Source organism: Zootoca vivipara, chromosome 3 (assembly GCF_965207765.1).
Source record: "Zootoca vivipara chromosome 3, rZooViv2.hap1.1, whole genome shotgun sequence".
Taxonomy (NCBI): Eukaryota; Metazoa; Chordata; class Lepidosauria; order Squamata; family Lacertidae; genus Zootoca; species Zootoca vivipara.
In genome coordinates, this window is record NC_142586.1 from 104,495,702 (window position 1) to 104,508,614 (window position 12,913).

Here is a 12,913-nt window from a genome sequence, read left to right on the forward strand (position 1 = left end):
TTATTTTTTAAAAAAACATTGACTCTGCATCTGAGACTGTTTTCTGTCAGACACATTAGTCACACTTGGTCATGCTATATTTCCGACTTTCAGAAATGGGGAGCAGGTGAGATGGGGACAGATAGCAGTGATTCAGCCTTTATAATGTGGAACGAAGGAAGCACTTCTTAACCATTTAGATGAAAGAAGTTTGAGAGAAGCTTGAGGTTCTACGCAACTAAGCATTACACTCTATAGACCAAATGAAATTAATGGCTCCAGATTTCAACAGCTCTACTCTGAGATCACATTCACACCATACATTTAAAGCACTGCTATACCACTTTTAAGCAGTCATGGCTTTCCCCAAAGAGAAGTTGTAGTTTGTTCAGGCTGCTGAGAGTTGTTAGCAGACCCCGTATTTTCCTCATAGACTGACAATTCTTAGAGCAGTTTATCGATCAATCCCTCTTCACAGGGAACTCGGAGAATTGCAGCTCTGGGAGGGAAATATGGCGGGCCTCCTAACTCTCCACACCCTTAACAAACTCCGACTCCCAGAATTCCTTGGGGGAAGCCATGACTGTTTAATGTGGTATCATAGTGCTTTGAATGTATGGTGAGAACGTGGCTGAATATATACACAGGGCTATAGCTAGGGGGGGGGGTGAGGTGGGCCCTCGCCAGTGGGACAGGCCTGTGGGGGTGTTCCCACAAAATCGGCTTTAAAAATGTCCATAAATATAAATATTGATTGCATCATAAGAAATAGTTTTAAGTAGAGGGTGAATTGAATGGGTGGAGGTGGGGGGGGGGTTGGAGGAGAGGCGGAAAGAAAAGCTAATTTGCCTGTGGTTAGGGGGCGCAATCTGGACGGTTCTGCCAGGGACACAAGATCACCTAGCTATGGCTCTGTATATACAGCACGTAAAGGTAACGGTAAAGGACCCCTGGATGGTTAAGTCCCGTCAAATACGACTATGGGGTTGCGGCGCTCATCTCGCTTCAGGCCGAGGGAGACAGCGTTTGTCCACAGACAGATTTCCAGCTCATGTGGCCAGCATGACTAAACCACTTCTGGCGCAACGGGACACCGGACAGAAGCCAGAGCGCACGGAATTGCCATCTACATAAGGTGTGCATGGACAAGTTAAGTCCTACTGAACTTCAAAAGTCTTGCTCCATAGCAAAAATGCTTAGCATTTGCTGCAGCTCAGAAAGTCAATTACACTTGCCACTCAGCGTCCGATTTAGAGCACTGCAGGCTGTTCCCCGCACAGGGCGCCAAGCCGAGGGGGTTCAAAATAACAATACCTATATTCAGGGCTTTTTTTCTGGGGGGTACGCATACCCCTAAACATTTTGTGAATCTAAGTTTGGCCTTATTGAGGGGCAGTATTTCAATATGAGTAGGAAAATGAGAGCACCCCTAAACATTCTTTTTAGAAAAAAAGCACTGCCTATATTTATGGGTGTAGCTACTGAGTAGATCCAAAAGAAAAGCAACTGTACCAGGGCCGGATTTAGGTTTGATGAGGCCCTAAGCTACTGAAGGTAATGGGGCCCTTTGTCCTTTGTCAACAACTGTCGCTGCTTTTTGTGTTGAATATATGCTATATGGTAATTTATGGACCTAATAAGTATCTAAAGCCATTTGCACATAACAAATAGGAGCCTACACAACACAAAGCACTGTTGCTCTATGTAGGTTTTATTTTATTTTATTTGTTTTTTATCTTATATTTTGGAAATGTACATCCAGTTGTTTTTTCCTTTAATTTTTTGGGGGGCCCCCAAGAGAGTGGGGCCCGAAGCTGTACCCAAATGATTTGTGAAAATAATAAATATCTGGTGGGGTGCCAAATTTTGCCCTTGCCCAGGACGCCATAATGCCCAAGTTCGCTCCGGCACTTGCTGGCCATCGGTGGTCCACCAGAGCCGCTTCCCCTGTTCTCTGCTTGGCTTCCGCAGCCCTGCAGCTAGGGCACCTGCTGGCTCCAGCCGACTCCTCCAAGCCAGCAGAGGAGGCCAGAAAGCCCATGAAGACACGCTGGAAGCGAGCCCGGCAGGAGGAGGAGGAGGATAGGGCGAGAGCGGTGCGCTCCGCTCGTCCCCTAGAGGCGCAGCCCTCGCCGAGGGGTCGGTCCCCTGCCAGGGAAGAGGAGCGCGCAGGAGAGCCATTGCGCGCCGCGCCTGCTCCTGAAAGGAATACGGGGTGGGCGGAGCGGGCTGGGGAGGCTGCAAGGGGAAAATCGCCTGCGAGCCGGAGGCTGCTCGCTTCAGCGTGGACGTCCTCAAGGGAGGAGCATCGGCGGCAGCCTCCGGAGAAAGGGAAGCAGAGCACGCTGGTATTGGCCGAGTGGACACAAAGGGGCCGCGAGCGGCGGAAGGTCGTTTTCTGCAGGGGAGATGCTGCGGTCGCGGCGCGGGTGGTAGAAGGGAGAGAAGCGGCCGGAGGAGAGAGAGGTGGGTACCGCTGAGACGCCCACCGCCCCACCTTTGCTCTTTGGCTTAACTCTGGCTTCTGTGGAGCCCCCCACCCGCCCCTCAAATTCTCTTCTGGGACAAGGGAAGCTAGGGAGTTTTGGGAGGGGAGGCGATCGTGGCTCTGCAACTTGGGCGGCAGATTACCTCACAGAACCATAGAATTGGAAGGGGACCCCGAGGGTCGTCTAGTCCAACCCCCTTGCGATGCAGGAATCTCGACTAAAGCGTGCCTCGCGTGTGTTTACATTTTGTGGAGGGACGACGGCAAGGATGAACCATCCGGTTGTTATATCTGCGTTTCAACTTCTGTACGAATTTCAACTTCGCGTGACTGCTGCTCCTTGAGGCCAGCTTTGCCGTTTGTCTTTTTTTGAAAATCCGAGTTTCCCCACCAACCAGGGAGGTTGTACTTCTAAGAGGTTTTCCCCGCCAGCTTTTCTCTGTGTGGTGACCTTTTGTCGATACTCTTTCCACATTTCTTCCCTCCAGCTCTCCAAACTGGCTGTGTCCTGCTTTGAAATCCCTCTCCTTTTCATGTACCTGGTGCTTCCTTCCTCACCAAATGTGCAGCTTGTGCTATTATATGAAGAGCCTGGTCCTAAAAGCAACCCAAACTTTGTTTTGAAATCTCATCTACGCACCTTCTCAGTTTTTAAAGAGAAGTAGGTTGCAAGGAACACCAGCTGTTGTTTTGTCTGGTTTTTATAGTACAGTATAAACTCCTCCTTTATTAGTTCCTCTTGTGTGGAGGGGGTTTGGGGGTATAGGAGGAATTCGGCCATCCATCTCTTGCATCAAATTTAAGGCAAAATTTCCCAGCTGACCCCCTTTCAGCTCCCCCCACCCCAGTCATCAGCTGTGACCGATTTACACTGCACTTGAAATTTAAACTGGTTTAGGTAGCTGCCCTAGCCCTGCTTACCTGGGTGTAAGCTCCATTGAATTCAATATGACTTACTTATGAGTAGCAGTGTTAATTTCATTAGTCAGTTGCTTTTTTAAAAAAAAGAACTTAAAGTGACATGGTTAGGATTGATCTGTTAGTCCTAGACAAGTGTAAACTTTTGTTTGTTGTTTAGTCATTTAGTTGTGCCCAACACTTCGTGACCCCATGGACCAGAGCACGCCAGGCACTCCTGTCTTCCATTGCCTCCCGCAGTTTGGTCAAAGTGTAAACTAACAACAGCTAACTATTTGAGCAGCCTCTGCCCTCAGGATGTGTAGGGTGGGACAGGTGTAGCCCAACACATCTGCAGGGCAACTGGTTGATGAAGGCTCCCTTAGGGCCTATGAGACTTGCTCTGCCCTGTTCCTTATTGTTTTCCCATGCCCAAAGAGGAAAATACTGTTTTAGGAGAGACTAGAGGATTGCAAATTACCTACTTTTCTAGACTGCCCAACCCAAAGTATCAGGGAAAGGGCCATCACCCAGTGCCAGAGCACCTGCTTCAATTGCAGAAGGCAATTGAAGGTTCAATTCCAAGCACCTGCAGGTAGGGCTCAGAGATATTCCCTGCCTGAAACCGAGACAATACTGAGCTGGATGGCCCAAGGCTATGACTTAGTATAACACAGCTTCCTGTGTTAACCCATGTGTCTTGCTGTTCTTCCAAGGAACCCTGAGTGACATTTTAGACTCAAAGCAAGCGCTTGTGTGCCCTTGGGAGTTTCGTCATATTATTCTGGGAGACGGGTGCTTCTGAAAGAACAAATCACCGCCACGCATTTTTTACTGTAAAAGCAAAGCTTTGGGGGTTGCAAGCGTTAAAGCTTGCCTCCAGGCTCCAGCTTCAAATCAGAATAAGGCTGGACCTCAGCTATGAGCAAGGATTTTCAAAGTTTCGTTGCAGCGAGTTTCCACTAGTCAAATGGTTTGTATCTTTCCAAGTGTAAGAAAGACAAACATCAGTTGACCCACGGAGCTCAGCTTTGTCCCAGGCATGAAGCCAAGTCTATTAATGGTGGGGGGTTTTGTTTTGAAAAGAAAACCGGCCTGTTGGCAGGTTTCAAGGTTTTCAAAGAAGCATATAATTAAGTAAATATTGAATTGGGGGGGAGGGGAATAAGATGAGCTGTTGTCATCCCAGTTCACACTTTGCAATTTTAAGGAGTACACTTACAGCACCTTAGGGTGAAGATAATCAAAAGTCTTGTGGTGATGTATTACAGATTTGTTATGGTATAGGCTTTTCTGCATTGCAGCCCATATATCGTCAGATATCTGTGTTAATCGTTGCTCATTTAGCAGATAGACATGATCCTACCTGTCCCATGTGCTCAGCTGGGCCTGTTATGTGTCCTGCCACCAGCTGAGGCACAGCTGATAGGAAAAGGAGAGATTGCCCAGATTATGGAATTTCCTGCCCTATGAGGGCACCCTGTGCCTCATAGTTTTACTGGTGTATTATATTTTCCAGTGCCAAGTTAAGACAGCTTTTGTATATGAACGCATGTTGGCGTTTGCAGCACAATCCTAACCATGTCAACTCAGAAGTCCTCTTGAATTCAGTGGGGCTTACTTCTAAGTTAATGGGGTTTGGATTGCAGTGCATCTCTGTGTGAGCACGTATTCTGTGTTGCTTTCATCTTCTGTGTTGACGTACTTTTTACGCTTTTAATTAATTTAAACATTTTAGTGTTTATTTTGCTCTACCTTGAGAACTCGAGAGTGGAAAGGCAGAGTATAAAATGTTGTAATACTGTAAATGCCCCAGAACTCTCTCTCAAGGGATGTTAGAAAGCTGCCAGGTTTGTGATGAGTGGGAGCAGGCAAGCCCAGTGGAGATAATAATTCCTTTCTGTTTTGTGTAGAGGTTTGAGAAGGGAGCTCATGTCTCCCTGTATCAATTTATGCCCTTGTGGGGGGAGGCTTCTTCTACCCTTTGATTATCTACTCCTTATTATGACTGATGTCATTCATCAACTGAACCTTGAATGCAGTCAGTGGGAAAGCATTGTGGGACTGTCTGTAACAATATAACCGTACAGTAATGAGATTTTACAGCTCTCCCACCCCACCCCCAGAGAATGACTTTGGAAGAAACAACAACTTTGCATTGTCTGATTCGGAGCATTCTTATAACCTCGGCTCATTTTGTAATGGGTTGCTCAGTCTGCAGCCTGGTGTAGCTTCTGGAGAAGGATGTAGCTCAGGGGTTAGAGCAGAAGGTCTCGCGTTCAATCCCCGGGATCTCCTCTTGGGGCAGGGAAAGACTCCTGATTATTGCATATAAATGCAACACATAAATAAATTGTATGCTTTTCAGAAGATGAGTAGATGGCTGGAAATTAAAGAGATCTGGAATGCTTTCAAGTTATATATGTGTATGTATAGACCAATTTCTTTTTAAAGTCTAACATACAAGTCCAATGGGCAGGTACAACCGAAAGACTAACCACAGAATAATGAAACAGCCGAATTTAAATGACAATTTTAGTTACCTTTTAAGAATGCAGGATTCACCATTTCAGATATACCAATTTCAAGGTGACAGGAAGATTAAGGACTTGCGTCAGGGTTCAGTTTTCTGCCCGTAGGTGTATTCAACATTAAACTGTAGGAAAACAGTACCTTTAAAAACATTTGTTGTGATTTTTAAAAATTACTGTTATTTTTCTGTTTAGAAATCAAACGTTGAACTTTTAATGGCAGCGTGCTCAGGAAAGGCTAAAGACTTTTACCAAAATTTTACTTTGTCTGTGTAACTGAGACAATGCAGGAACATAAAAATGTAAAGGTAAATGATAACAAACATAGAAACAGTCTAGGAAAATATTTCAGATTCCTAGATATTTGTGTCAAAAATCGACTTACCCAGGCAATTGGACATTTGCCACTGGTTCAGCCCCATCTGAAAGACTCAACAGTATTGTAGAAATGAGTTTTATTCCTGGAAGTTGTAGGAAGAACACAGAAATTCTGCTTACATTTAAATGATTAAAAGTGAATAGCTGTGTGTGGTCTGCCAAATTTCTCTCTTTCACAAGTACTTTAATTTTTGGAGCTTAGACTTTTGAGGGAGAAGATTATTTCTTAATACACAACTAATTTGGTGTCAATTTTAATCTGCCAATAAGATTTACTTAAGAGGTTGTAAATTCACCTTGCTACATTCCTGCTTGCAAAAAAATTCCTTTAAGGGAAACAGAATTGAAGCCTCTAAATTTGCTAGGCTCATTGTACAGAAAATTAGAAATACTGTAGGCACAAGGGTTATAATCTAAAGATAAGACTCATTAGGAAGAAAAACTTGAATAGCTGTTGCACTCTTGTGGGGGAGCCCCTTCACCAACTACCTCCTCATTGATCCAGGGTAAGGGGTCTTCTGATAGAAGTGGCATGGTCCTAGGTAGCAACAACATCCATATTCCTTGTGAAGTGGCTTGATGCTAATGGGTGTGAGATAATGGAGCTTGAGCCAGTGGGGTCCTTGTATGTTAAAAATGGGTCCCCTTTTTTGTACCTCTTGCAAATAATTATTTTAGTTTTCCAATAACCTGCCTGTGTGCTAAGACAATGTTCTGAGGCCCTTCTCTTGATGCTCCTGCCTTCTAAAGTGAGGCAGATGTTCAGTAGGAAAATAACCTTTCCAGCTGTTGCCCTCTGTTGTGGAAATCTCAAGTGGTCGCCTTGCTGTTCTCTTAAAATATATTTTTTCCCAATGCCAGGCTTGGAATTGCTTTTAGTTGAAATTTTAGTCTGCTGCTGTTTTTAGTTGTTTTTGGTTGTGATTTTGATTACGGTATATACCGTATATGTTTTAAATGTAATTGTAAGCTACCCTAAAAGTCAGGATATTGAGATTTTATAATTGGTGGGTGTTCCGTGTCTTCCCACATTTTGGGCTACAGCTCTAGCCAATGAGAAGGAGCTTTTACAAGTTTGTGAAAGTGATTTCCTTGTTTTCACTGAAGCGAGTGAGAATCTCACCGCCACAAGAACATTCTTCACATATATTTTTTAAACCCAAATGTGTATTTGATGTGAGGGAGTTGAAAAACTTAGACCTTCCTTCTGTGCTTAATCTCAACAATGGGATGACAGTATTATTCGCAGTTGAGTTCAAATGCAGTGATATTTAAATTTCTGGGCTCTTCTGAGTTGGATCCGATGAGACAAAGTTTTTATAAGCAGGAACATTTGGCAGGGACACAAGTCAAAACTATAATACGAATGTCTGCCAGCAGAAAAGACTTAATGACAGCTAACTTGGAGCCTGTTTTGATCAAGCTTTGTGGCTGTGTTTCGGTTTTGCTAGTGAGAGAAATATGATGTGATCTTCAATCAATTGTCCCAGGCTTAGGCTCATAAAAATAATGTGTTCATAAGGTTCTGAAGTGAATTAGCTGAGGATTTCAGCTATACCAAGTCCTGTGCATGAGCAATCTGCTTTTTCTGTGTGCCGTCATGATGTTGCATGGAGTAGTTTGGTTATTGGAAACCAAGGAAGCAATGTTTTGTTCAGTTGACTGTTGAAACTAATGGACCTAAGTTAGCCATGTCCATTAATTTCTATGGGTGTCCTTGGAGTATTTATAACATTGTCTCCATCCCATGGCAGCTTTTACTTTAAGAAAACCCAGTTCAGTAGAAGGCTGTCTCGAATAATGTCCACTTCTGTGTAATCTTATTTTTTGCCTTGCACATTAAATACATATATTTGAAAGCAGTTCCTCCGGAGGACCTGTTGTCCTCAGGTCTTGCTTGTGTGTTTCCCAAAGGTTGGCCACTGTGAAAACAGGATGCTGGACTAGATGGGCCATTGGCCTGATCCAGCAAGCTCTTCCTGTGTTCTTATGTACAGACACGGTGCCTCCTCCGTCCTCTTTGGAGAGGTGTCTTCAAGAGCACAGCTGGGGAAACTTTGGCTCTTCAAATGTGGTTGGATTCTTGCTCCTATCAGTCCCAGTCAGCGTTGCCAATGGCAAGAGATAATGATGGTTGTAATCCAAACAAATTATAGAGTTTCTCCCAAGTTCTCCATCCTTCTGCAGAGCCTCTGAAGATGGAGCTGAGCCATGAAAAGTGAGAAATCTACTATCTCGTGCTGAAAGCAAATCATTAATATTGCTCAAAGGAAAAAATAGGGACAGGGATTTACCAGGGACAGGTAGCAGTACATAGATTCTGTCCCCGGTAAATAGGGGTCTTTGGAGCATATGGGGTGGTGATCCTATTGTGGCCGTGCACTCAATGCATTTTATTCAAACATGACATCTGTTTTCTGGGATTAAGCTTTTTTTTGGGGGGGATGGGAACTGGTTCTACTTGGTTTTATCAAGGGCTGTCCATTCAAAGCACTGATTAGCCCTGCTACTTCAAATAATATTTCAAATACAACACTGCAATTAAAAAGTTGGTGGTCAAATGTCTGTGTAATAAAGATGGACATAGTCATCTTGAAAATATATGAAAAGGCAGACAGCCTACCTAAAGCGTTGGGATGGAGGGTGAACAGGAAAACAGAACAGATGGAACCTTTGATTTGTTGATCAGTATGTTTTTAATTTGTGTTCCAGATGCAGCAGGAATCTGAATAATATGCTATGTTTAAGGGGGAATGGAAATGTGCTGTGACTCACATTTTGTCTGTAAGCACTCTGTAGCAAATTTTAAACACAGAAAAGAACAGTGTAGGGAGGACTTTTTCGCCCCTAAGGTAGGAAATGATGGTAGGAAGTGTGTTAATCATTAGTACAGCAAAGCTTTCCCCGACCTGGTGCCATCCAGATATTTTGGACTATGGCTGGGCCTGATGGGGGTTATAGTCCAAAACATCTGGAGGGCTCCAGGTTGTGGCAGGCTGGTATAGCAGAAGCCAAGAACAGGGACAGTCAAAACGAGTCTGAAAAAGGATGAAATGTTTTGTGTAAATCATGTCTCTGTATTGGACTGAGGGACTCGTAGTGGTAATTGATAAATGTTTAAGGTTAGTTTTAGCATTTGTACTAAGCAAAAGAAGAGGTGTTAAAACACTGCTGCTAAATTTGTTCATTTCTTGCATTTTTTAGTTGTAGGTTTTAATTTTTCATTCTGTTCGGAATTTTTTTAAAAAATTTACTATATATTTTGGAAAGTATTTTGTTTATTTGCTATGCATTTCCACATCTCTTATGATTTAACCAACTTTTGCATGATGGTTCCTGAGAATCAAGGAGCATGTTTTCTTCTATGTTTGGGGTACAGTTGGATCCCATTTTGATTCAAGATGGCGGTTGAACCTTTCTGAACTGCACAGATTTTAACAACTGATTTCAAAACTGCACTCATTTTGGGCGGGAGGGGGCGTGTTCTTAAAATTCCTGAGCAATGTTGCTACAAGTTTGCTAGTCACTGATAATGTAAGCTTCCTTGAAGACCCTATGGTGAAAAGGCAAAGTTTAAACAAAAATGAACGATAGGAGTGAGAGTATAAACGATAAATAGCACGTTGCACTAGCAAGATGCAGAGCATATGTTTAATACAGTAGGAGACAAGAGTGGGAGATAAGAGGATAGCTAGGGTGGGATTGGTAGAAGCCTAATGGATTGTGGGATAACGAGCTTGTATAAGACCGGAAAGATGGGTGGCAAATACAGTAACAGGAAAAGTTGATCTGGACAACTGAGGATAAAACTCAAGAAGATAACCTTAGTATCTACTTAAAGGGATTTCTGTTGTGAAAGCCAGTCTGTCTGCCTTCCTCTAACCCCAGTTAAATCTGTACCAGGTGCTTTCTTAAAGCCCTGGCTACTAGAATGGCATTGGTCCCAAGGTCCCTTTATGTTTTACATTCATAGCTTGCACCTGTGACATACATTATACATTATACTTTCTATTTAAAGAGCAATGTGGAGCACTTTCAACCTTTTGTTTGACATGCATATTGCATATGTCCACTTCTATTGGGACACCGTGGTCCACATGCATATGTCCACATGCATATGTCCACTTCTATTGGGACACCGTGGTGTTCAGGTAATATAATGGAAGTGGCTCTTGTGCTTTGTTTTGTTTTGCAGAAGGTTGTGTGTGGTCTCAGTGCCTGCCCTCAATTGTTATGGTGTGTGTGTGTCAGTCTTACTGGCATAAACAAGATCCCATTCAACTAAGACCAATCTGATGCATCTGCAAAGAAGCTTTCCCCTGCCTTTAGCTTAATAATCATGTGGAAGTACAGGTAGCCTGTTGTTGGCATCCATCTGTCTTGAGAGACAATGGAGTGCACCTCAGGAGGGGAAGTCAAACTGCTGTGTTAGCAGCACCCAAGTGACTTCCCCAGGACGCAAGCTTGGGCAGTGTGTAAGGCGGTCCCGGGATGCCCAGACGACAAGACCCCACTCTCAGCCTCACTGATGTGTTCCAAAGGAAAGCAGAGCAATGTTTGGCACCGGTTTAGCTGCAGGAGTTGCTGGAAAGAGGCGTACAAGGCGCCATCCAACCATCTTAGGGATTCTACTCTGGAGTAGGGTTTACTCCTTAGCCTTTTCTTCTCCCAAAGATAACCTGCAAGGCAATGGAGGTTTAGGATCATAGTTTCCATTCTACTAGATGGACTAGCTTCCAAGGTTGACGAGCCCCATCTGCCCCTCACTTCCCTCTACAGCACGTGCAGAAACCACCTTCTTTACCATTGGACCTGCTATCTCGTCCACTCAATCCACTGGAGCCTGTCTTCACATGCAGGGGAAGTCCCTAACACACCGAGGGTTTGAGGCAGGTAGCGCAAGCAGCAAAAAGGTATCTTGGTGTGTGTGGCCATGGCTGCATTGCTTTTTCTGAAGCGTGAGCATTCCCCTGCACCTGCTTTGCGGCCAGATATTGAGGATGTCTTTGTAGGCAGGTTGTCCATGGGTACTGCTCCAGAAGATACGTTAAAAGTGCGTCCAAAACTTGGAGAGATTTTTTTGTTTAAAACTTAAAAGCCTTGATAATGCATCTTCCCAGCCTTCAGAACGAACATGGAGATGTTGTCTTGGATGAAGTGTGCCATACTTACAGTTACTGGAGTTTGTTACGATAATAGTTTTGCTTGCAACTGAGAGAGAGGGCAGGAAGATTCTCCATATTATTTTCCAGGCAGATGCGTAGAAGTTCCTAGCTGCCTGATTTTAAAACGAAATTTAAACCATGAGCCCTTGGGAGTTGCTGAGGTCATTTTCTAAGCTCATTACCACACACCAGAATTACATTTGCTAACCCCGCCGCTACTTAATTCATTTTTTTCCACCTGCATATTCAATTTGTGAAATTAACATTAGCGCTTGCATATAAATGAAACCCGTATGCAGATGTTGTTTTTCTGCTTATCCTGTTGATAGGGTTTTTTTTTTTTAAAAAAAAGCAGAACCCCCCCCCCCATTATTTGTTCTTTGCCTCCAGCTCAATTAAGCCAGCAACAGTGGGATCTCACAAGAGCAGGTGGCTGCGTGCTTGACTGATGCAGGACACTGAAGCAGTTGGTGCCGCAGAAGTTTCCATTATAAATAGTTGTGTTGTGCTAAATACAGGTCCTACGTTAAAACTCAGTATAACTGGCATGGCACACCCAAGACATTCCTCTTGGTCACTAATGTGGAGAATGAACTTTAGGAGACATCTCCTGGTCCAGATACTACTGCCTGAGCCACTACTGGAACTCTCGATGAAATCAATGTCAGCATTATGATAGATAGATATACTTTATTGTCATTGTACATAGTACACCGAAATTGAATGCCATCCCATAAAATCAAAACCAAACCACAATTACAGCCACACACCCACTTACACCCACCCACCCATCACAACTCCCCAAGATCGTATTATTTAGTTACAGCATTTAAGATGGTTATAGCTCTTGGATAGAAATTGTTTTTTAATCTATTCGTTCTTGATTTAATTGTTCTGTATCTCTTGCCCGAAGGCAACGGTGCAAAAAGACTATATCCAGGATGAGATGAATCCTGTAAAATATTATGTGCTTTTTTAAGGCAATGGGAGTTGTATAGTTCTTCCAGAGATGGGAGAGGATGACCGATAATCTTTCGGGCTGTGGTTATGACCTTCTGGAGCACTTTCCTATCCATGACTGTGCAGCTGGAAAACCAAGCACAGATACAGTATGTAAGAATGCTCTCTAATATGGAGCCTCGGTAGAAGGACACCAGCAGTCTCTCACTCAGCTTGTTCTTTTTTAGAAGTCTGAGGAAATAAATTCTCTGCTGGGCCTTCTTTACCAGAGCAGTGGTATTAGTGCTCCAGGTCATACGCTGCTCGATGATAACACCCAAGAACTTAAATACAGCCACCCTCTCCATCCGGTCCCCGCCAATATACAGGGGCTGAATGTCCGCCTTTTTCTTCCTGTAGTCCACCACCAGTTCCTTGGTCTTGGCAGTATTAAGGACCAGATTATTATCTCCACACCAAACAGAGCCGCTCCACCTCATCCCGATAGGCGGACTCATCCCCCACCCAGGAAATGA

The 12,913-nt window shown here is 43.9% G+C and overlaps 1 protein-coding gene across 4 annotated transcripts in view; it reads left to right on the forward strand.

Annotated features, from left to right (window-relative positions):
- Window positions 1-2,090: 2,090 nt before the first annotated feature.
- The window catches only part of NINL (ninein like), a 46,822-nt gene continuing 35,999 nt past the window's right edge, over window positions 2,091-12,913 (forward strand). For 2 of the 4 annotated variants that reach the window (XM_035111048.3, XM_035111051.3), the window contains exon 1: window positions 2,091-2,445. The gene's annotated coding sequence lies outside the window, so the exon portion shown is untranslated. The remainder of the gene's footprint in view (window positions 2,446-12,913) is intronic. The other 2 variants (XM_088666816.1, XM_035111050.3) reach the window with 2 other exon arrangements.